Below are 22,892 nucleotides of genomic sequence, written 5' to 3'. Positions count from 1 at the left end.
CGGGCCGCGGCCGCGGGGCTTCCCGGGCGGGCTGCCGAGCCGCGCTCTCAAAGTGGCCGAGAGCGAACCGCGCTGGAGCGGAAGGCTTGCAGCCGACCTCCTTCCATGCGAATTTGAGGAATGTGACCCACAGACCTTGTTTTGCCCGTGGAGGTTCACTCCAGCTCTTCTTTCACGCTGCGAATACGGTCGCATCTTTGTTCTTTCTTTCCCTCCTTGCTCCCACCTTCTGCTTCARTCCCTTCTTCCTGTCTCCGCGTTGTAGCTCTCCAGTCTCTTCTGCTTCTCCTGCCTGGAGGGTCAAAGGTCCCTTTCTCTCATTCACTGTCATAATATCTTTTTAAAAGGCATCTCTGTGTGTTCGCCTGCCTACACCCCACATTAAATTTCCTGTGAGCTCCGTGCTCCCTGCCTGCACGATCGCACCAACAGCACCCCTCTGAGCAAGCGCATTTTGCTCCAGACCTCGACTGTGCGCCCACCCGACCCTGCGTGCCCGGCCTGTCACCCTGTGTGAGCCTCTAAGCTGTGGACACCTTCCGACACGCRTGTTCCCAGCGCTGCCCGCCCCCTCTGGGCTCATTACCACTGCCTTCGCTCCCCTCTGCTGTCCCCTTTGCTCTCTGGCTGACCACGAGTCTGTGCCGTGGCCGCTCTGTCTCTGCCTCCATCTCCCCCAGCTGCCCTTTTCTCCGGTCTGTTTTCTGCTCTTGGAAAGGAATCGGTGGTCCCAGGCAGAACAATGTTGAGGAAAAGTCATTGCCCTAAACCTCTTCTGTCTAAGAAAGGTGAAGTCCAGGCCAGTGTATGCCAAGGAAGGAGAAGTGTGTTCCTGCAGATCCATAACACAGAAGTTTAGAGGATTGAGAGATTATTGGCCCATACTGAATGGCACTTTGTACCTGTGGGAGTTAYAGGAAAGTGGGAATTTCAGTGTGATTGAAATGCAGATTATTATGATTTTTATGGGAAAATTCAAGCTCAGTTTAATAATTGCAGAAGCTCTTCTTCCAGAGAGACCAGTGTGCTACAAGTTTAGGTATAAAACATTTTTAAGAAGCCAACAACTATATGCAGTAAATTCAACTCTGGCTTCCTTGGCATAGCTTCGCAGAGAGGGCTGCTACCGCAGCAGGCAGGAGCCCTGCCTCTGGGAGACAGGGCAGGCTGCGATGCTGTGGCAGCCAAAAGCCTCTGCCAAATGTATTCAGCCTGTCGCAAACTAACCAACCCTAGATTTTCGGTCAGAAGAAAGCACTGTGATTTAGAGCTCTTCTCCCTTTGCATAGTGGCCCAACTCTTGGCCGCAGCAGGAGGAAGACTGGAGTCCCTGCAGAAGGATGCTGTCCGCATCTRTGGGCGGGTGGACTCGAGAAGGGCGCCAGGTGAACGACGACGGCGAGGAGAACATCCCTCCTGTGTCTGCGTAGTTAGGAAGGACTCTACTTCAGTGGTCAGCCCTCGGGGTCAGCAGTCATCTTTCACCTCCATGTTTGCAGAGCATGTGGCACCGTGGGGCCTGGTCCRTTCCTGGGGTTCCTCACCTCAGTGGTGATATAAATAGATCAATAAGCAGGATATGACATCAAATGGAGTATTTTAARATTCTACTGTTTCTTCACCCTGTTTCATTTCCGCTAGAATTTCTTGCTTGACTAACACTAGTTTATTTGAACCATAAAGTACAAAGAGTCCTGGCTATGTCAGGTGTTTGGTAACTGTGGTTGAGCTTCTGGCCTTTGGACATCCTGCTGGGGATAGTGGTATCTCTGTTTCAGGAACTGAGTTAAGGGTGTAGGATAAAGGGTGAAGGCTGAACGTGCTTGATTTTAAGCCTGGAGGTAGGCTGACTCAGGCCTTGAAATAGGTTTCAGTAGAACCGGTGTGATCAGTCCTTGGTGCTCACAGTGGGAGACTGGCTGACTGTGATAGATGTGGGAGCAGAGACAGGCTTAGAGTCTGCAGGATCRGACCCTCGGTAGCCTCACTGTGTGTAATACCAGCATATCAGATGCTCTAAGCTCTAGGAAGGAAATCTGGTTATCAGCATGGAAATGGCACAAGGCCAGTTTCTGCTGGCTACAGACTTCGCCCCAAATCCGTGACAGGCCAGACATCTGAAATAAGTATTAATTGCCTGTTACAAATGCTTATTCATGAATGTCCCCAAGTGGAAGCTTACTTCTGTTCTGGATTCCTGTAGCAGGGCGGCTGGGAGCCTTGCGTCTCCCCAGACAAAGACTACCTTTATACCGCCAGGCGCGGAAGCGAGCTGCGCRGTGGGGATAAAGCGGACTGCTCTGAATTAACAAGACGTAGAGCTCAGCTAAACTTCTGTAAACCAGGGGAGAGACAGTGTCGGTGTTTCCCTCGTTCTTGTACCGGTTTTAGACAAGGCCTGACTCCGCTCCAAAAGCAGGGTTTCACAGACTCCTGCTTTTTCAGCCATCCCTTTGACAGTATCCACAGAACTATAGGATGGGCCTCTACAAAGGACCCAAAGGTCCAAGATAATAGAAATACCTAAAACTTTGTGATATCCAGATGGGAAGAACAGACAGATGAGGTGAGATTGTGCATGTTTGAAACAATGATTTAGGGTGACTGTTACCAAGTGTAACGTGAGTGTAAAGCTCGGCTAACCATGCTGTGGCGCGTGTTTGCCTGTATTCAGATGAGAACGACTTCTCTAATCCTTTATATTCTAGTTGCACTGGTGCTTCAGCCCATGACACAGTCCTTTAGGTTTAAAGAAGCATTAAGAATTTCAGTCATCAGTCATTTTTGCTGGTAAGAGAAGGGTGCGTGTTTTTTTGTTTTTTTGTTTTTTTTTTGTTTTTTTGTTTTTTTTGCTGTAGCAGTACCAGCTGAATTGGGAGGCTATGGCTCAGTTCTGGTGGAAGGGGAAGGCTCAGAAAGGTAAATTTATGCTGTCAAAAGAGGAATCTGATGAAAATGAAACCAGACCACTTCACCCTGATTAGATTTCATCATGTGGTGACTTCAGAATGCCTTCAGCATCCTGGCAACAAGGGGAAAGATTTGAGAAATGCCTGAAAGATAAAGGGACATAGTTTCTATGGATTATCAGTGTATCTGTTTAACAACAAAACAAAAACAAAAACCTCATCTTCTTTACTATTCTTTAAGCAACTTAAAGAGGGTGTTGAAGAAAAGTATTCAGTCAGACAATAAAAATAGCCAGGCCAAGTGCTCTCCAGCAGTGACCTGATCCTGTCTGGTGTGTTATGGAGGGCACAGATTCCTTTGCAGTTACAAACAGGCTCCAGGCTGGAGACAGACTCCGTTTCAGACTAATTTAAGTAAAGTACACAGTGATACTGATGGCCAGCACTCAGTATGGTTATAAGGGGGACAGGGCCCCACATGCAGCATGGCTGTGTCCTAAGAGTGCTATGACAGCTTAGGTTTCCATGGATAGACCTGAACAAGTCTGTGTTGTAAGTCATTGCTTTAAAAGCTATGCTACAGTCTTGCTGAAAAAGATCAAGCCTACAGTGTGTTATGTTATCTAGGCAGGGAGAACAAAACCACATGGTTATACAGCTTACAGTTTTTCTCATGGGAGGATTTCCCAGCATTTTGTACTCTGATCTGTTAATATATATTAACATATGTTGGGTATATATTCATCCTCACTGTTTCAGACAGATTAATAGATCCCAGATGCAAAGAATGAGGAAAATGGTAGCAAGCATTAAAGAGAAAGAAGAAATGCATGGGTAAAACAAGGCTTAGCAGCAAGCATATAAAGAAAAACAAAATCTTGCCTGTGTCTCCTGTGGTGCTCAAGTGAGGGGCARATATAAATCTGGATAGCTTCACTGAGCTACATCAGTTGAAAGATCTGGCACAAACACTGTATTTCACCAGCTTGAACTCCTTTTTGTRGTCAAGACACCTAGGAAAGCTGCCTCTGACACCGGTGTCTTCAGCCAAGTCATCTGGGTTAAGTTGACCTGGGCTGGTTCCCTTCTCTGCTGAGAATGTGGCTGCACATGTGGTGGTGTTAGCACACACCAGGAGAGGGCATATACCACCACCTGCGGCAGAGRGAAGGAGGAGCTGCAATATTTGAAGAGACTCTTGTGGACAAGGAGTTTGCCTTGTCTTACTTGTCTGTCTTCCTGTGTAGACATCTTTGGTCCAGGGATGCTCTTACCCTAGTGCTAATCTGAGTGCTTAATATGCTRGGATCCAGATCTCCATATAGTGCTGTTGTGCGTCATGGAAAAGAGCAGTTAAGCCAACAAAGTGTCTCTGGACCATAGAGATGATGGTGTTGAGAGGTAGATTGAAAGGAGAAGATTTTATGGGGCCTGGTAGCTTTGCTGTGAAGAATGGCAGGTCTTCAGGCTGGAACYGGTGGGCTATCACTGTATGAAGTTCAAAAGGAGCTTAGTTTCTAAGTGGCTAATGAGTTTACTACCTTGTTTCTGTCAAGGGTTATGCTGGGGGGGTGCTGATTAATGTGTCATGCCCTTTCCCCAAGCCTATCCTGTAGCTCTTCCATCTCACCGGGCTCTGTGTGACACCATTTATTAGGCTACTTGTCCCTGAGTTGTGAGGAACAAATATTGACACTGATTGCTGCCTAATAGGATTTGGTTTTGCTGTTTGTTCTGCGAGTTTGGCACTTCTGACTCAAACAAAAATCTGTATTTGAGACTAGCGTGACCAAGACTTAATTTTGGAGGGATTTTTTTTTTTTAATGAGGGTTAGACTCAGTCAGAGCTAGACTGTGACTGCAGATTGCTGAATATCCACAGCAAGGGTATGGCTTCCTTTGAGAGGGTGCTGGTGTTCACTTTGTGCAGTAGTGGTGTTGATGGGAGTCGTCTTTCGTTAACTGGCTTGGAAACGGCTTCTCTTGTTTGACTGTGGAAGGGTGCATCAGACAGAGGTCTCTCTGGCCTAAAGACCTCAGGTCAGTCTGCCAATTGGTACTGGACTGCGTGATTGATCTCCCCAGTGCTTTCTTAAGGTGATTGGGAGATGCTTTAAGGAAAAGTCATCTAGCGTTTCAAACAGAATGGTTATGGGCAGGTTTTTTAAATGTGTTTTAAGTGACTTTGAGCCCAAGTCCCATTAAAAGCCAATAACCAGCTGTGCTTAAYGTGCATGGATGGGGATGTTGCCATGCTCTAAAGAGGCTCTTGTACTCTTAAAAAGGGTTCCCAGCACTTTCTCTATTATGCATGCTGAAGAAATGTTTCCTTTCCCATGCATGGAAGTCAATGGCAATAATAATAATTTCAGCATGCACAAAACTGATTTCGGTCACTTTTTGCATTTTACTTGCAAAACACCAGATGGCTGGGTTTTTTTGCTCTGCTGTCAGAGCCTCAYGTTGGTCTCTAGTGTAGTATCTCCTAGCCATTCCCTGAAGTAATTTTCCCTGTTGTTTCTCAAGGGCAGCATCACTGGGTGATCTGTGTCCTCCTTTGGTAACTCATACGCATACGGTCCTGGAGCTTACCTACAGCTTCCAGGGATGGTAATTCAGTACTACAGCACATGCTGTAGAGCATCCAGAGTCCCTGCTTCAAGCCTTGCTTTGTGCCCAGCAGATGGCCTGGGTCTCGTGTCAAGATCCCTGAAACCAAAACACGAGGGGCAAGACGAAGAGGMGTTTTCCAGTTTGCAGTGCACACAGAAGAGCTCTCACACCCAGGGTTGTGTACAGTAAAGATGCTTGCTGGCCGGGGGAGTCTGGAGGTCTCTTTATGCTGCATAACAACAGAGCTAGTCCTAACGACCTGAAATACCTACGTTTCCCAGTCCTGGGATGAAAAGAAAAACACTTGTGACATTTTTACTCTTAGCATGAAATTCAGTTGTTTGTGTATCAGTCATAATAGTACTAATCCTGTTTCTATAYGTACACTTCATAAGACTTCTTGAAGTAGAGACAGCCAAGTAAACCCTTGAGTTAGTTGTGCTGCATGGAGAAGGGCAGTATCCTGGAGCAGCCGGCCCTTCCGGGGCCGTGATCTGGCTGCTGGCAGCTGTGAAAGCTTTTGTGGCTGCTCTGTTGCTTCCCCGTCCGTCTCCGTTTGGTGCCAGTCAGGAGATTTGAGCCCACTTRTCTTTTCCGCAGCTCTGATGCTTCCCCAACCCGCTGAAATGGGAATAATTGATTTATCGTCGCGCAGGGTCCTCCCTGTTCTTCACCTCCCTCCCGCTTCCCCTTTTAAAATGAGCTCCTTTGTGCGAGCCCCCGGGCACAGCCCGGCCACCGGGCGCGAGCCGGGGCCTCCGCCGTGGGGAAGGGCGAGGTGACCGGTCCTCTCCTCCGTTCGGGGAGCTGCGGGTGCCGGGGCCAAGTGGCGTGGGGAAGGCCTCTCCCCGCTCTGGGGTGGGTTGTGTGAGCGCGTCCCGGCAGGGCTGGCCGGGGCGGAGCGCCAGGCAGGAGAGGCCGGGGGCTCCTCTCTCATCCGAACTATCCGATCACAGCTGCAGACCTCAGCCCTTTGCAAACTGCGGTCAAGTAGCTCCTGTCTGTGCAGGGCTGKCAGATGCTACAAATAGTTTGAGTGAAAAATTGATTGGGGAACATCCCGATGTTGTTGTGGGTTTTTTTTCTTTGTTTGGTTGGTATTTTTGAGCTTAGCAGCCAGCATTTCTGTATTTTGTCTTGGACACCATGATAAAAATCAGAGAATCASAAAATGCTTAGAAGTGAGATCTTCAGCTTTGGAACGCTGTTGTAACTCAAACAGCTTCACTTCTATGGGCTTCACTGCCCGTATTGATTTATAGCTGGGTTTATGGCAGAAGGTATAAAAAAAGCTGTGGTATCAGTGCTGCAGGAGAAGGTGCAAGAGAACAGTAACCGCAGCAAACTCAGTGTGTGCTTTAAAAATAAAAATTCAAGGAGATGACCAGCTGGATTCCAGCTCTGCTGTATTCAGCAGGATGCTCAGCTTTAGTTTACTCTGTGCTTATACCACGCTCAGGGGACTGTATGCACCTGAAAAGCTCCTGTCCTTTCTGGTTTTAGCAGGCTAATTTTGTGCCCTCCCTGGGCCAGTACATCAGTTTTCCACTAGGCCCATCCAATTAACATAATGCAAAGGAGATACAGTGAACCAACAACAGCATTTCTTGCYTCAGAAACTGATGAAAAACTAAGTGGCATTACTGTGATCTATAATAATCATTGTTACTCTCTTTGCTTCTCCACACTACAGTACTGGAGGGCTGCAGGTTTCTGAACTCTGCCAAATGATGCTGCTGGGAGGCTTTTTAGAAAACTTTTATGGTATGTGAGTTGCCTTGAAATACATTTTAAACAGATGGGAGCACAGCACGCCGTTCATTCTGGAGTTCAGATGTTGCAAACGCTAAAAGGTGTGCCAGGCGGCATGCTTTCTCTTTCTGCTYCTTTTTTGGCACCTGTTGGATTACCCAAGTTAGGCTCTCCGTTGTGCCCAGCCATGCCAGCAGCAGCCCAGAGCAAATGGAGGGAATACAGYTCTCCTCTAGTAAATGAGGAAAAGCTTAGCACTCTGCACCACACAAAGAAAGGYGTAAGCAAGTCACAGGTGCTCTCCAAAAGGGCATCACCCAGCAATTACTGCCTGTTTCTAGCCTAGCTGGTCATGGTTCTTGTAGGTCCTGCAGAGATTCTGCATTTTGTAAAGCAGCTGACTAAATCCTTAGTTCCTTGCTCAGTTTTTCCTCATTTCTCACTTGAGCAAATCTCCTGCTGAAATCTTGAGGAAGTAAACAGATGCTCTGTTGAGTAAGGGATTCAGGAGTTTGTCCAGGAAACATGTGTGGCCATGATGGTGAAATAGCTCTTATCACAGGGATTAGGCATTGCCTGAGAAGAAGTACTTCTAAGTYGTTAACACCTGTGAAGGTGACTTAGCTCTGTAAAATGCACTCCACCCCTCAAGTTACTGCTATTAAAATCTGGCATAACAGGAAGCACTGCAGAGATGTAACCAGGTTAGAGAGCAGAGAGAAAATTCACCTGCAGACTTGAGTAAGTTTTTGATTCTGAACATCCAGTGTGCCTTGTGGCAAATGTGAATATGAGGTTTTCTTCTATCCACTCTGAAGAGATGTCCAGGTTGTCACATATTCCCTACCAAGCACTGGAACCAAATTTAAAAAAAAAAAAAAAAAAAAAACAGCTCAGCTGCTTCTAGCACTTCAGTAACGTCCATATTTTCAAAGGAGAATTGCCAGAGTAAAATCTAAGGCTAAATTTCCTTAAAGCACTCACAGTGCAATATGTATGCAAGCCAGGAAGAAAGATCCAGCTGTGCTGGCGGAAGAGATTAATGCCCTCGCTTGCTCATCAGTGCCAGAGATCTCACCCATCTGCCAGTGGAGCAATTCATGTAAGCACTCTCTAATCTTTTGCTTTAAACCGTTTAAATTATTGGTCTGAACTGACCTAGTTTGTTTTGCCTTTAATATATTAGGAAATGCTCACGCAAGCCACTGCACCAGCAGGTCGAGCCTTCCTCTGGCACAGCTGCCTCTTGGCCCCGGCTCCCGCGCGCTGTGTGAAAAGGTTCCTGGTGAGGGCTAGTCTTGCCTTTCAGASCCGGGCTCTGTGCCCTGTCACCAGACCCCAGGTGGGACACATCCTAGCTTGCATTCAGGCCCCTCTCTAGTACTACTCTGGTTTATATGTAAAATATCAGTGTTGTAAAGGGGGAGTGTTTAAAAAAAGATCTGGAAAATTATTTTCTGATTGTTGAATCTCTCTCTGTAAACCTAAGAGTATCTTCAGCACTTGGACTCAGCTCTTGTGGTGTTTTCCCATGGAGCTGGTTGACTTTTGTAACTGATCCTAAAATGGAAATGGCTTCTTAGTGTACATGAGTGTGACTTTTGCTTTCTTCTCATGGCTGCCTTTATTTATTTATTTTTTTTTACAGCCAGTTGTGTTTTGATTCATGTTATGTAAGAAGAGTTGAGTCTTACAGTTTATATTGAGTGACTTTTGATCAGCGTGATTCAGCATCAGAATGTCCAGATCAGGTACAGGTAACTACTGTTTTATCTGTGTGCTGAGATCATGGTACGTTAAGGGTAGACAYGTTACTCTCTTGCTTGACTGAGTTCTCCAGTATATTGTTTTCACTTGAGGCACCTCTGGCTATCTGATCTAAGCACTTCTGCACCTCAGAGAGATTTGATCCCAATACTTCATGACCAYGTCCGCAGGATTGTTTCTAATTACTTCTTGGCCCTGAACAGCTCTGATTCCCTAGGCAAATCCCACAGCTTCCCCAAAGGCTAACATGACTTACTGTCCCTCAARATCTCAGAGTTGTTCGGAGTGGTCAAGAGCAGGTTTATGGATACTTGTGTGAGTCTTGGGGTGAAAGAGAGCAAAAATGTCATATTTTGGTATATTTTACTTTTCTTTTTGACACAATAAAAAATGGACCTATTTTCTAATGTGGTTAAAACTCTGAGAGTGCAAGGTGCAGAAAAGCATTTCACTTCAGAGTCTGGATGCAGGGCACATTGCACTCACCTTTCATGGTTGCCATCCTGATACCGTTTGACTGGCCATGACAGTAGTGATCTCTCCTGCCCAGAGCACTTGGGTCTTACCTCCTGAGAAGGTGAGGTCTCTCCTGAGCTGGCAGAGCCCTGCTCAAGTCAGTCCTGATTTGTACCAGCTGCAAACCAGGGCACTGTACTTGACTGAGCTATATCCCAAATGGCTACGTTGCAGAATTAAGCCATGATCCTAGACAGATTGGGGTCAGAGCCACACGAAGGGCACTTCACCAGCGTGGGAACACCAGCAGACTCTAAAGGCAGAGGGCTTTATGTCCAGACTGGTAGAGCAAAATCATGGCCAGTAATGAACCCACCACGAGCACAGCAAACCACAGCAGTAGAAGCCCAGCTCTGCACGGAGTTGGTGCTGGGCATTTGTTAGAGCCAGACAGCAATATGGGGCCGTACTTGGGCACCCCTCTGCCCCTGCAGTGTCGTGCCCCAGTGTGCCTTCAACAGTCAGGACGCTCACCTGGCGTCAGTGAACCCGTTAGTAGGCTTACAGTGGAAGGACAAATGTGTTCAAGCATTTGCAGGATCCAGGGTCCGGGAGGGGTTTTCCTCTAGGTCAAGGTTGTGCGGCCAGTGCAGGTCATTAGTGAATGGCCCCAGTAAGCTACCTGCAGCAGTGGCGTTGCTCTGAAGTTTGGTTCAGGTGGAGACTGGGAGACTTTAGAATTTAAATGTGAGCAGATYAGAATGCAGAAACATGAATCTTAGTATTGAAATGCCTGGGTTATTTAACTGCAAGCTCTTGGGGAGGAAGGAATGTCTTTCTGTTGCATGTTGGTGTGTACAGCCCCCRGCATGGTGGGCACCAGCGCCTGAGCAGGCTCCCGGGTGGTACTGTGACACAAATAGCAAGCTAGAATTGAGTATAACTGTAAACCTGTATTATAAAAAGCCAGGAATTGACGAGGGATAAAAACTAATTCCTCAGTCCTACAGGCTATTCCTTCCAGCTAGGGTTCAGGTCTTTTTGGCAGAGCCACGCAGGGAACCGTGCGCTCCGACAGCCTGCCCTGCAGACAAGAAAAGACTCGAGCGTTCAGGGCGGCGTGCCCAGCTGCCTGCCTGCACCCTCGATTCACACGCGCTGTCTGAAGCACAGCTACTACTGCAAAGCAGGGGAAGGCCCAAGTTTCAAAAAGCGGCGATTTAGGGTGCCTTTAAGAGGGTGGCGATCGCTGGGGTCGAGGTCTGGGTGCAGTGGAATGCCTATTATCTAACCTAAAGACCAAAATGAACGCTACGTATTGTGGACCCAAATGCAGCTGGCACGGACCAAAAATGTGCATGTGAGTGCCTTTCTAAGTACCCAGTAATCCTCCAGGGCAAAACGAGGATTAGGTCCCTCTCACAGACAAAGAGGGAGTTCATTTTCTCAAAGATCCCTTGGCCAATACCAAATTAAGTGAGGAACCCAAATGAATGCGAATACTCCATTCAGTTCTCWGCTTGCAAACAGGTACAGTGGAGAAGCGGCTTTTTTGTGTGTGTTTGTGTGGGCCTGTGCAAACACAGTGTGGCCTGATTGTGGGATTGAGGTCAAGTCGAATAAAGCCCATCCAATCTCAGAGAAAAGAGAAAGCCCCCCAAAAAACTCTGGACAAGTAGGACAAGATGGTATTGTACAGTCAAAATTCAGTCTCCATTCTCCAGATTTTCCCCTTGTGGACCTGAAGGTCAGTGCTTATTCTCTGCTGTTGATTTGTAGGGTTACTGTTCACAGAAGAGGGGTTTAGAGTTGCTTAAGTAAAGAGCCCTTCCTAGAAGAAAAACTGTGAGCCTGAATTCATCTCAGGTGACCTGTCTGCCTCTGTTTTTCCTTGCCCTGAAATACCGTTTGCTCAGCATGACCAGTTAGGAGCCAATAGATTGAATGTGGTGTATGCTTGGATTTGAGATGTGTTAATCTGAATATTCCCATCTCAAGTGAGCTCAATGATCTCTTTGCCCTTTAGGTTGTCTTTAGCAGTGGTCTGTGCATTTATGAAAGCATATGATTTGTCTCTGGTCTGCACTGTTCCTGGAAATTTTTTTTCTGCTTTTGGTGCTTAGCTTATGGCATGAAGATCAACTCTAGTAATCCTATTTTAGCAGGGGTCAGCACAGGTGTGCCTGTGATGGATACAAAAACATGTAGTAAATGTTCCTGTTTCCTGGAATTTGTTTTCATCTGCCTCTCTCCTCTCTGTTCAGAGTGCCAGYAGCACTCTGAATGGTTTGGGGTTGTTTGTTTTTCCTGAACTGCACTGTCCCCATCTAAATCCAAGACGTGGAAGTTACTGTTTCTGTTTAAGACTTAGGTATTGCTGCAGAACTCTGGGAAAAAACCCTAATTTGGTCCCAAGATTTCTGTGCTCYGTAAGCTTACTGAGATCTGAAAATCGGACCTGCTCTGCATTAGGCTGAAGGGTTTTAATATGCAGAGCCTGTTGCATTTCGAGGTGTCCATGAAATAGCCTTCAATTCCTTATCTGCCTGAATAGACCATGGATTTGAACCTGGATCTTCCACATTGTAGGTGAGTTTCCTAAGTATCAGATTAGAGATTTCCCTCGGGGCCTGGAAAGTCATCTCCCAGCAGAAGCTATAGTTCAAGCTGTGCAGACCCTAAGGGAAAGTTTCAGTTCAAGCATATGAGAACTTTTCTGATGAAAAAGTATTCTGTCTGTGTATCCCCAGCTGGCTCTTGCTCTGCTCAGAGGTCCCCTGGGCCCAGACTGCTGAACCGGTGCAGCCCTTGCYGCTGCTGGCTAAGCCCTACCCGTGTGCTCGGCCACCCTGGGCACTTCCACTTCAGCCCAAGGAGCTTCTCTGAGCGTGACAGATAGGTGGATTATGGGCTATTTCTGGACCAGCCACAGGAGGTGACAGAATCAGAAATGCAGAAGCTATCTGGTCTTTTCGCCTCAGGCAGAGCAGCAGGATCGGCGAAGCACATGCCCGCCGCAGAGCGAGAGGTCGGTGCCCGGCGTTAGGACGGGCTCTGTGCCCTCCTGCAGCGCTGCCCGCGGGAGCCCCGCTTTGAGCAGCRGAGAGGAGGCGGGAAGGCTTCCTCTTCGCCGGGAGATGGGGGTTGTCACGGAGGCGGCGTTTCCATTCACAAGGAGACGTAATTCCAATTTATCAGCTGATGCGAGCTTGCCCGCGGGCTGCGGGCCGAGGATAGCCGGGGTGAAGCTGCCGAGCTGTCCTTATCTCCCTTGGCTGAGCTCGGGCTCGGGCTGGCCGCGCAGGGAGCTCSAGGCGACCTCTGCCATTATGTAACGCGGACGCCGGTGCCGTAAGGACGAAACCCTTTTGTCTCACTTCTTGCAGGGGTGCCGGGGCTAAGCTCTGCTTTGTTGCTGCTTCTCCKTGATTTTGGGGTTGCGCTGTGCTGTTTGCTGTTTCTGTGGTGGAGGAGGGTTGCCTCTTAGGTTCTGGTTTAGGACGAAGGGAAAAATATTAGGAAATGCCTAAAAGTTGCTGTAGAACTTGGGAGTTCCTGTCTTTAATTCCAATTTGAGATGCTCTAGAAAAGGTTTTAATTCTGATACTGGTTATAAACACGCCTCTCAATCCCAAATGGTCTAAAAAACAAATTTAAACTCCRTGCTCCCATCTAGGAATAATCTTTGGCTTAGCAATAATGAGACATTAAAAATTACTAAACCTATTAATATTTGTAGTTTTGATCCTGTAGGACTTCTTTTACCATGGCAGGAAACCTGGCATTATTGTAAAACAAGTAATCGTGACTCCAGGAGGTGGGAACATTAGAAAAATACCCACTACAGAGAGAGTCAAAAAATCTTTTAACAATTTAACGTAGTTCCAGGTGCTGGTCCAGGCTCTCCTATGCAAAATCTTTCTCCTCTCTGGGGGTTTAGTCAGACAGCTGAGCTCACACTGCACCTTTCCTCAGTGAGAGCGATGATTTATGTCGCTTCCCTTAYTGCGGTAACTGTTCTTAGGAAACATGGAGTTTAATTCTTTGAAGCTGATATCTCCACRAAGCCTGCCTGTTTTGGTCAACAGCTTCAGACATTATTGGTGGGGGATTTGATGCATGCCTCACACCTATGGCCTAGGCCTTGAGTTAGGAAAATGGCCTTTATAGCTGCTGTGCAAAGGAGTGCGCAGACAGCAAATGAGAGCGTTTGCAAGAGGACAAGTGTTATACCCTGACCCGTGTGTAATGCCTGGCAGAGAGGCTCGGTGAGGTGCTAAGTGCATTAAGATAGCGGTGCAGAGCAGAAATGTAAAACATCAGAAACATAAGAAATGGCAGGATGGAATGTGGACAGTATAAATAACGGTAAGAAAAACAGAAAAAGGTGAGAAAGAAGAGCTGAGTGCCCAAAAGGTTGAGATAAATGGTAAGAAATGTTTCAAGCATGCAGGTAACAAGAGGTCAGCGCAGGAGGCAGATAAGGCTGCCGGAGGGGGTCAGGGTAATTTATGGTCCAAAGCAAAGGATCTCCCTAAAATATTAAATGAGTTCTGCAGGGATCGTGGCAGCCAGGGAAGGACACGAGGCATCAGGTGGCAGAAGCAGACAAACACGGCTTGGAGGGAGTTGATTAAGGAGTCATAAAGTAAGGGCACACGTGCTTTGTTGGAGAGCTTTGAGGAGGGCAGCAGAAGATAGGAAACACTTGGCAGATGTGTTGTTTAGAAAAGCAGGAGGCAGCGTGAGAACTGCAGGGGGGACGCTGCAGGGTGGGTTGGGAGATGCTGCTGCTTCCTCCTAAAGCTGGAGCTCTCTGCGTGACACGCAAGCAACTAAAGCTGGAGACGGCGGAAACTTTTGAAGACCAGGCTGCTTCCTCTGGCCCTTAATATTGGACTTTAGCTGACTGTAGATTCCTCTTAAAAATACGACTTTAATGATAGTGCTGGATTCTTTCACTATTGGTCAAGCAAGTATCAAGTAAAAACCAAACAGGCCATATTTTTAGATGTGGGAAAAGCTGAGCAGAGTGCCTTTGTATGGCTAGCCGTTAGCATGTGTGGCATTAAATACCAAAGGCACCATGGAAGCAGTGAGAAGTATAAATAACATTTCATAATTAAACAAGGACTTTGTAGAAAAGGAAGGGTTTCAGAGGCAGCTGCCAGCTTCAGGTGGGAGGCTAAAGACTTTTAAATAGACTGCACTAGGTTTGCTGTCTCCCATTTGTGAACTTTAGAAATAACACGGTAACAAAAAGAACAACTGCAGGCCACTCCTTGCCAGGGATACTTTTAACTATGCCGTTGYGAGACACCTCGCAACATCCCTAAATAAAAGGCGGCCCTGACGTCGAGGATGATCCCAGCGGGCTGAGCGGAGCTGCGGAGAACGGYGCACCGTGCCGAGCTGCAGAGAGCTCCGGCTTGGGGAGGAGGATTGCACGCAAGGAAAAGCATGAATGGTGACAGTCAGGCTACATAAGGTAGGCCCTGACATCTGCTCCGCACTCAGGTGGCTGTTTCCTTTTTAAAACTGAAGAAATTTTATCTTTTTAGAGGTTCTTACACTCCTGACTATTAGACTGATCTGTCTTTGAAAAATAATRTAGAAATGGCTTAGAAAATCTTCTAGGACAAACAGTCAGGTCACTCGACTGAGCGTGAGACAGAAAGTCGTGAGTGGAGGGAAGAGGCTGCGTTTGTTGGGCGCTGTTGTTGGGGGACATCTCCAGCCCTGTGGCCACAACGCAGCGGGGCCCGACGTGTTTTCCCAGCTCCTGGTTCAGACAGCGGAGCTCTCCTGGAGGCACACCTGGGTGGCGTGTCTCCTTCAGGCAAAGTGCCCGCCGGTGACCGCTGCCGAGCGGCTGCTGGGCTCCATCCTCAAGGGGTGCGTACAAGGTGGAAGCATCCTTATCTCGTGTGTTCCCCTCCCAGCTTGGTTAATGACCAATTTATAGACCATCTTACAAGTTTTCAGTGTTTTATTGAGCCCCTTCATTCCACATGGAGCTCAGCCATTGTAGGTTTTGAAGAGCCTCRGAAAAACCCCTTCGCATTTCCTTTTTACCCCAAAGCAACAGCCCTAGAGCCCATGCAGACAGTAATTAGCATTTCTTTGTCTCTGTGGGGTAAACCCCACAGTTATGCATGCTGGCAAGCAGGGGTTTTCCAGGGGGAGGAGGAACACCCAAGCTGCTTACCCTCCTGCTGMTTTTACCACTGTTGGTGAAGTTTGGATCAGTGTGGATCCACATGGGAATGCTTGGAAATAACACTTTCAGAAAGCTCTGCTCACAGCAGAATTTTGCCTGTGTTACCTTTTACTTTCTTAAGGTGTTTGAAAAGCTGTTAAAAAAAAAAAAAAAAGACTAAGTGCTGCAAGATCACTAGGTTGTGGTGGTGAGGAGGCCATACGCACTAACTCCTTTGTATCAGTTTCTCAGGCTGCTGATTGCTCTTTTATATATATATATATATATATTTGGCACAGGGGTAATTTCCCAATCCTAAATGTTGTGCAGGTTACTTCTGAGATAGTTGACTGGAGGAAAGATGACAGCAGCTTTACTCCACTGAGGAGTACACCTATTCTGTAGACTGGGAGACTCCTAGTCTGCCATTTAGGGAAGGAAYAGGGACATTAGGATTTAGCTGCTGCCAATGTGTTGGGAAAGTTCAGATGGCACCCTGAGCCATCTGCTATGAACATGAAAAAAAATACCCTTCTCCTGCATCAGTTACCTGCTTTTAAACAGCTGGAAACAGCAAAAGGCATTGCCCTGAGTTTGCAAGTGTGCCTGTGTGATTTTAGCGTGGTGGCTGTTAGCAACACTTTAGGACATGCAGATGCTCTTTCTGAAAGAGCTAAGGACCCGGAGTACCACTCCAGAGCAGCAGGAGCCCCAGGCATCAGCACTGGTACAGAGGGACTGCTGGGCCAACAACCAGTGTTGATCCATCAGTCCTTACTCATGCAAAGGTCTCCCCAAGTCGGCGGGACAAATGCCTGCTTTCCCCTTTAAGCTAAGGTTGTGTCACCCCAGCACCATAGTGCCTGCGGYGGATCTCCAGGTTAACTACATCTTCCCTTTATGGCCCCATTAGGAAGTCCGAGAGGTGCAARGGATCTTAGTTCCTTGTAGGGGAAGCGGAGGCTGAGCAGGGAGGTCAGGATTTGCCCTGGAGGGGGGAGAAGTGCCTCTGCTGAGTCCGTTTCCCTCCGACAGGATCCTGCCGTGACGCTGTCAGCGGGACACCCCGTTAGGCTCCAGCGTGATGCGCGGTAGCCTCACCGCTGCTGGGAGCTGCACTTCGGCGCTCCCCGGGGCTTCCTGTGGCCTCTTGTCGCAGCAGTCTCTCCTGAGCTGCGCCTTGGGGCAGAGGTGCAGCGCTCCGCGGCTGGGAGCGTCTCTGCTGCGTCCCGGTGCAGGCCCTGCGCGCTGGGCCTTTGTCCTCTGAACRCTTTGCTTAAGCAGTTGTATACGTATTTGTATATGCAAATGGTGTATGTGTAACCTTTCTAAGTCTCCTTTTATCTGCAGCACCTCTCCTGTCTTTCCTCTGTCTTGCAATGAAATCTGCTTCTCTAAAAATTAGGAATTTTTCATGGTGAACTTTGGAAGAGAAGAGAATTGGAGCCATTTCTGGTATTGGCACTTCACAGGTGCAGCTGAAGGGAGGTTCTGCTCCTGCTAGACAGCGAGGCTGGTCCCGGGGCAGGGAGGGGGATCTCTTTAGTTTGGTGAGTGGCTTCACATGATCTTGTAGCTGCAGGTAGTGAGCGTGTGATGGCTTGCTGTCCAAATCCCTGACTCACTGCTTTCCGTTCAGGGGCTACAGGGAACCCTGGTCATAGTCCCTCCGAGTGGCACCCAGCAAGGTTTRCGCAGAGAGGAGAGGGGGTGGCAGAGACAAAGCAGAATGGGATGTGGTACATGGAAAGAAAAGGCAGCTAAGGCAGGATTTGGGGTCAAATTTGGATGAAGATAAGGAGGGCGAGCGAAAATGCTATTCCAGACCAGTCCATTTTCGTAATCTAGGTGAAAGTGTTGCAGCGCTTCCCTGCTATATCTCATCCGCAATGTGAGGCTTAACATTCCTGCCTGGCACGTGGGGGCTTGGGGAGGGAGCGTGGGGGAGGACCGAGCCGGACACAAAGACGGCCGGCCTCTCACCGGAATGGCATCCAAGCCATCTCAGCTATCCAAAGCCCCCGACGCTGGCATGTGCACTCAGCCTGCAGCCCGCTAAGCACAAAACAAGAGGCAATTACAGCGCACCTCGCACCACAGCCCGCTGTGGGCTGAGAGGCACGGAGGGGGTCCTTTCATACCCGCTTTTATGCCACGTGGGGGTTCCTTTAACTAGCAGAAACTTTGAATCTGTCCCACGTTTCAGTGCTAAAAACGGTASCAAATGAGAATACTGGATAGTCTGAGGCTGTCCTGCGCCCGCGGGAAGGAAGGAGCTGAAGCCATAGTCGCATGATGTCTGGGTGACTTCCGCACGCGTGTGAYAAAGCAGGGTAACTACTTGTTTGCTAACTTTGTGGAAGTACTGGTRAAGGGGGGAATAGACTTATTCTTGCTATCACTGTGTGAACGGGCATTGCTTGGCAGTGTACGGTCACTTGCTTTGCAGTGGCATGAGTTGTTCCTTTTTGTCTTGCAGCCTTGGTGGGGTGAGAACGAGGTTTCTTTGGGGTTAGGGCTCACGTCAGCCCTCGGCTGTAACGCAGCCTCCCAGATTGACTGCGATCAGTTGCTTTCCCTTCTGAGGCCTCAGTTTCCCATCTGGAGATGCAGACAGCCTTCCCTTTCTCTGAGCTTTTCTCTCATCTGTTCAGAGCACTCTCTAAGCTCTCAGAAGGTGGTTGTGTGGAAATAGGGCACATTCCGCAGTGGAGCCCCTGAACTCAACACTTCAGGATTTTGAGTCCCTGAATACAGATTTGGATAGTTAATTTTATATCATGGATGCTGCAGCTGATCTCTCTCCTGCATGCTGAAAATCAGGAGCTGCGAAAATCAGCAAGCTGTGTGCAGCTCCTCTAAAATGGTTGTGAGGGGCGTTCTGAAGGGCTGAGCACTGCCCAGGTACAAAGGAGAGCAAAATCTCACTCTTTTAGCCTGCTTGGGCAATGACAGRGAAGGAGAGAGACACATGTGGCTTTCCATGACATTTTCTTTACACATTTTAAATACAAGACTGATGCCCCTGACTTGTCTCCTGGRTCTGTATATTGCTTTATGATTTCTTAAAATGCTTTTTCAACAAGGACTAAAAACATTAAATATCCAAGGACTGTTTTATGTGTTGATTTTGACATGATCTTTGTTTCTTTTGACAGGGACACATATGCAGCAAAGGGATGCACTGACCTTCTGTCTTCCAGCTCACTCAGCCCAGACTGTGTAACCACTGACCTTCAGCCCAGCAAAGCCACATGGTTGGGAGGAGTTAAGTTTCGGCTGAAGACCAGGTGAGAACTTGTGTGTTTATGTCTCCATCAGCTGTGTGTGTCCTACAGATGCTGTTCTTGCAGAGCAGCCTGCAAATGCCACTTTCCTCTTGCACCTGCAGCCTCAGGAGGTGGAAGTGGTTGATGACAATTTCATAGCCTCATACCCACCTTTCTCATGGTTTGTTTGCTTTCAGCATGGTGCCGGGAAAATGAAAGGAACTGACCTCTTGGGCCTTAAATCAAGCATCAACTTTGCTGGATGTCATCATATTTAYATAGGGCTGTTTGTAAACAAGTTGYTGCTCTGGCAGCAGGTGAGGGTTACTCACTGGGAAGGGGTCTTAGAAGATGTGTTCTATCTCTTCAAAAACTATGTCAACTGTGGTAAAGGTCGTCATGAGTGATATGAGACCAAAATATCTCCACAGCAGGCRTGTAAGCCTGGAGTGGCTTCCCAGGTTTAGCTGCTTGGCTTTCCAAAATCCCATGGCTTCTTTTGATTCTGAGTTGCAGTGGGAGTTTGGCATTTGTGACAGTCCTGCTAAGAGCCTATCTGTGTTTTAAATGCTTGAATGCTTTCAGAAATTGGCTCCTGAGTTGCACTGKGTTGACCAGGGTTGTGGCAGAGCCSAATTTCCTTCTCCTGTGTCTTGGCCTCATAGGGCCAAATCCTACAGTGTTTACTCAGGCAAAGCTTTGGCTGGCATGAAAAGAGCATCTCACATCAGTCAGATGGTAATCTGGATGACCCTGTAGGTTTTTTTTGTCTCAGTCTTCTGAGAATTGCACCATGGAGTCTAAGCAGTGACTTTTAGGGACAAAACTGMATTCAGGCCAGACCTGGACTTACATGAAGTCAAGAAACTACATTGATTTCCAGTAGCCAGAGGAAATCTGGCCCAAATCCTATATCTGTAGCCAAGCAGCTGAGGAAAGGACATGCAGGACATGTGAAATCATATTCTGATCTAATCAGCAAGAATGWACTTCTGGAGTAAACCCACTGCCCTTCATGAAACCGCGGGCAGTTGTGGATGCTGTCCCTGAGCAGCAGGGGTGGGTGCAAAAGGAGGAGGAAAAGGCTTAGCTCTTCAGCAGATGTTCATTTGTATAACCTCCCTGAGTTTGTATTGCTTTCCTCTAGCTCAGGTTTTGTACTATAAGTGATCTTCTCCCAAGATGGAGCAGATTGTACTGCTGAATTCTCCCCTCAAGCTAGTTTTAYCAGGGTGAGATTTATCTGTGATTTGGGTTTGGGACTGTGCAGTACCCAGAGTATGTGACCCACAGTGAATTTGAGAAGGAGGCTCCCCCGAACCCACCACCTTTTTATATCAATAATTTATTCAGGATATGCCTGCTGTAAGCCCTGCTTGCCTGCACATCTAACAGCAGATCTGTGCAGGAGCTCCAGTGTTCAGCATTTCACTTGGATTAATTTGTCTTTGGATGCAGGGCCAATGTTTTGCCTCACTTTTCCAGCAGTGTTGAAGGCTATGTCTGCCTATCTCAGCAGTTTAACTTGGGTTGAAGCTTTGGAAGTCACCTTAATGTATAAGAATTTGAGTGTGGGAGGGTATTTCAGACTCAGCAGCCTTTGCTTTGGCTGTACTGCTGAGTGCAGTTCCCGTGCTTGTTTACGTTCTGTAAATGCACCCAAGGCRACACAGATGGTGAGGAGTTGTCAGTCATCCTGATCAGTCTCTGAAACTCGGGGTAGTGAATGAATGTCCTCAGTCAAAGGGGAAAACCAGAGCTTGGGACTGGTGTCTCAGATGTTGCAACTGAGCATCTGTGGAAAGGAGTGGCACTACACCAGACTGGAGTTTACCCCTGGAGCATACAGTGAGCGATTACTCACCGAAGCTTGCCTCATTTCCTCGGCTGTGCAAAAGAAACAAGGCAAGGGCGGTGCTGCCAGCCAGTGCCATCGCGGGTTATTACAGTTCTGCCCGGCTGTAAAGGGCAGTATGTGATGAGAAGCGGGGAAGAACTGGCTCTAGAAATCCAGATGCAAGGGTGTCTTTTACCAAAATGTTTATTACTGTCATGATTAAGTGATTGTTACTGAGCTGATATCCCTTTGTGAGGGAGAAGACAGGTTTGTTAGAGGTACTGTGGCTGGAATTGTGTTAGATCGCTGYGGATTTCAGGTTTGCTGTTTCACTTCCTCCACTGGTTTAAGTCCCGGTGAGATACACAAGAACTGCCACCTATCACCCCTGCTCCCTGTAGGGAACGTGGGRAGAAAATTAGGAGTTCACCTGACTGTCTGCAGGTTGGAACTCCTGTTGGTAGCATTTACCCTTTTTCTCTTGAGGTACTTAAGGAAGAAGGCTAATTCAGAACAGACCCCCCCCCATATGCACAGATGTGAGTACACAGATAAAAGCAAACACACCCAGTGGACCTTAGTCTTCTTGGCCACTTATCATTTCTATGGGAATGTTTTTGTGCTGAGTTTATTAAAGTTGCCTTTGATTTGTGTCCCTGTGATTCAGAGAGAATCCAGCTACCATCTGAAACGCTTGCCCTGAAAATCGCCTTGGTTACCTGCCATGACTCATTGTCCACCTTACGTTTGGATAATCAGGCTTACAGGGTGGTGCTTCTGCTGGCAGCCACCAAGTTCCTTCTAAGCACTGAGCAAGGCTGGGAAAACACATTCCTTCCATTGTTTCTTAGTCTCTCCTGTTGCAAGTTGCTGTGTGTTTGATATGGGGGTGCAAAAGAATCCAAGCTGTGCTTGTTTTTCTGTCTTTTTAACTGATTTACTGACTGACAAAGAATACGAAAAAATTATTTGAATTAAACCCAATAGGCCACTTTGTCAATGAGGATAAATCAGTGCAGCTTCTACAAATCCTTGGGCAGGTTAAGCCACCTGAGGGTCTGCTCATGGTCTTAGAGATGATAGGAATGTCTAGAAAAGACAGGAAATAGCTGGGTCCTTTTCAGAGATAAAAAGCTGAAACAATCTGTAAGATACAGTCAGCTGTCTCTTTTCATATCTATTTTTTTTTTCTTTTTTCAATAAAGGAAGCAGAGTAAACTTGTAGCCAGCAGAGCAGTTTTGCAGAGGGTCTTTAATCCTGGGCTCTGCAGCTTCTCATTCCAGCCTCCGTGTGCTCTTAGTACCAGCCGGGTGTCTGCGTGGGCTCCCAGTTGTTAAAGCCACAGTCCCGTGTGAAAGTCCTGTGTCCTGACAGCAAGTACTCTTTCAAAATGGGGATCTGCACTACCCTTTATATCACGATTTAAATCACACTTACTCTATTACTTAGTATAGCTTTCATTAAAAAAGAAACCTGCCAGAAGATCCCAGTAGGACAAAGTCATTCAATCTAGTAATCAGCTAGAATGAAGGTTGTATACATCACCTCTCACACTAATAACCAAAGCCCCACTGTTCCTGTTCAAGCCCAGTGTCTGCTTAATACCAGGGAATGTCAGGGGGACTCTCTTACTGTGTGAAGTCTTCAATCTAAATATTGCCTGTCAGGCATAGGCTCAGGCAAATGGAAAATTGAGGAGTAATGCATGGCCCGGTTCCTAGCACGGCACTCTGCGGTAGGCCTGTCRGGTGATTTTATGCAAGTCACTTCATTTCTCCGCCCCTTGTTTCCTTTACTGGAAAAGGGGATAAATGTCCCTTGCCTGGATAAGACAGCCTGAGGGTTACCAAAGAAATGTGATAACACAGAGGTGTGATGTGCAAGACCAATAATCATTAATTATAATGTTTGACTGTTCCTGAGTTCAACTAAAGAGCGACTTGCTCACAGCTGCCATCACCTCCGGGTGTTCCCAGCACTTCCTTCTGCGCCTGGAGCAGAGTGTTTCTTGCAAAGAAAAGCCATCTTCACTCTCCTGCAAACTCTGGCAAGTTTTGCTGCAGGGCTTGAAGCTTTAATGTACCCACAG

At 47.5% G+C, this 22,892-nt stretch overlaps 1 protein-coding gene across 1 annotated transcript in view; it reads left to right on the top strand.

The window, feature by feature from the left end:
- The window catches only part of SHROOM3 (shroom family member 3), a 97,810-nt gene that overhangs the window by 43,829 nt on the left and 31,089 nt on the right, over positions 1–22,892 (top strand). The window contains exon 2 of the mRNA XM_085308836.1: positions 18,855–18,986. The gene's annotated coding sequence lies outside the window, so the exon portion shown is untranslated. The remainder of the gene's footprint in view (positions 1–18,854; positions 18,987–22,892) is intronic.

Source organism: Rhea americana, unplaced genomic scaffold (assembly GCF_003343005.1).
Source record: "Rhea americana isolate MKP2758 unplaced genomic scaffold, rheAme1 scaffold_284, whole genome shotgun sequence".
Classification (NCBI taxonomy): Eukaryota; Metazoa; Chordata; class Aves; order Rheiformes; family Rheidae; genus Rhea; species Rhea americana.
The sequence above is the reverse complement of the archived record's forward strand: the minus strand, read 5'-3'. Positions and strand labels throughout refer to the sequence as shown.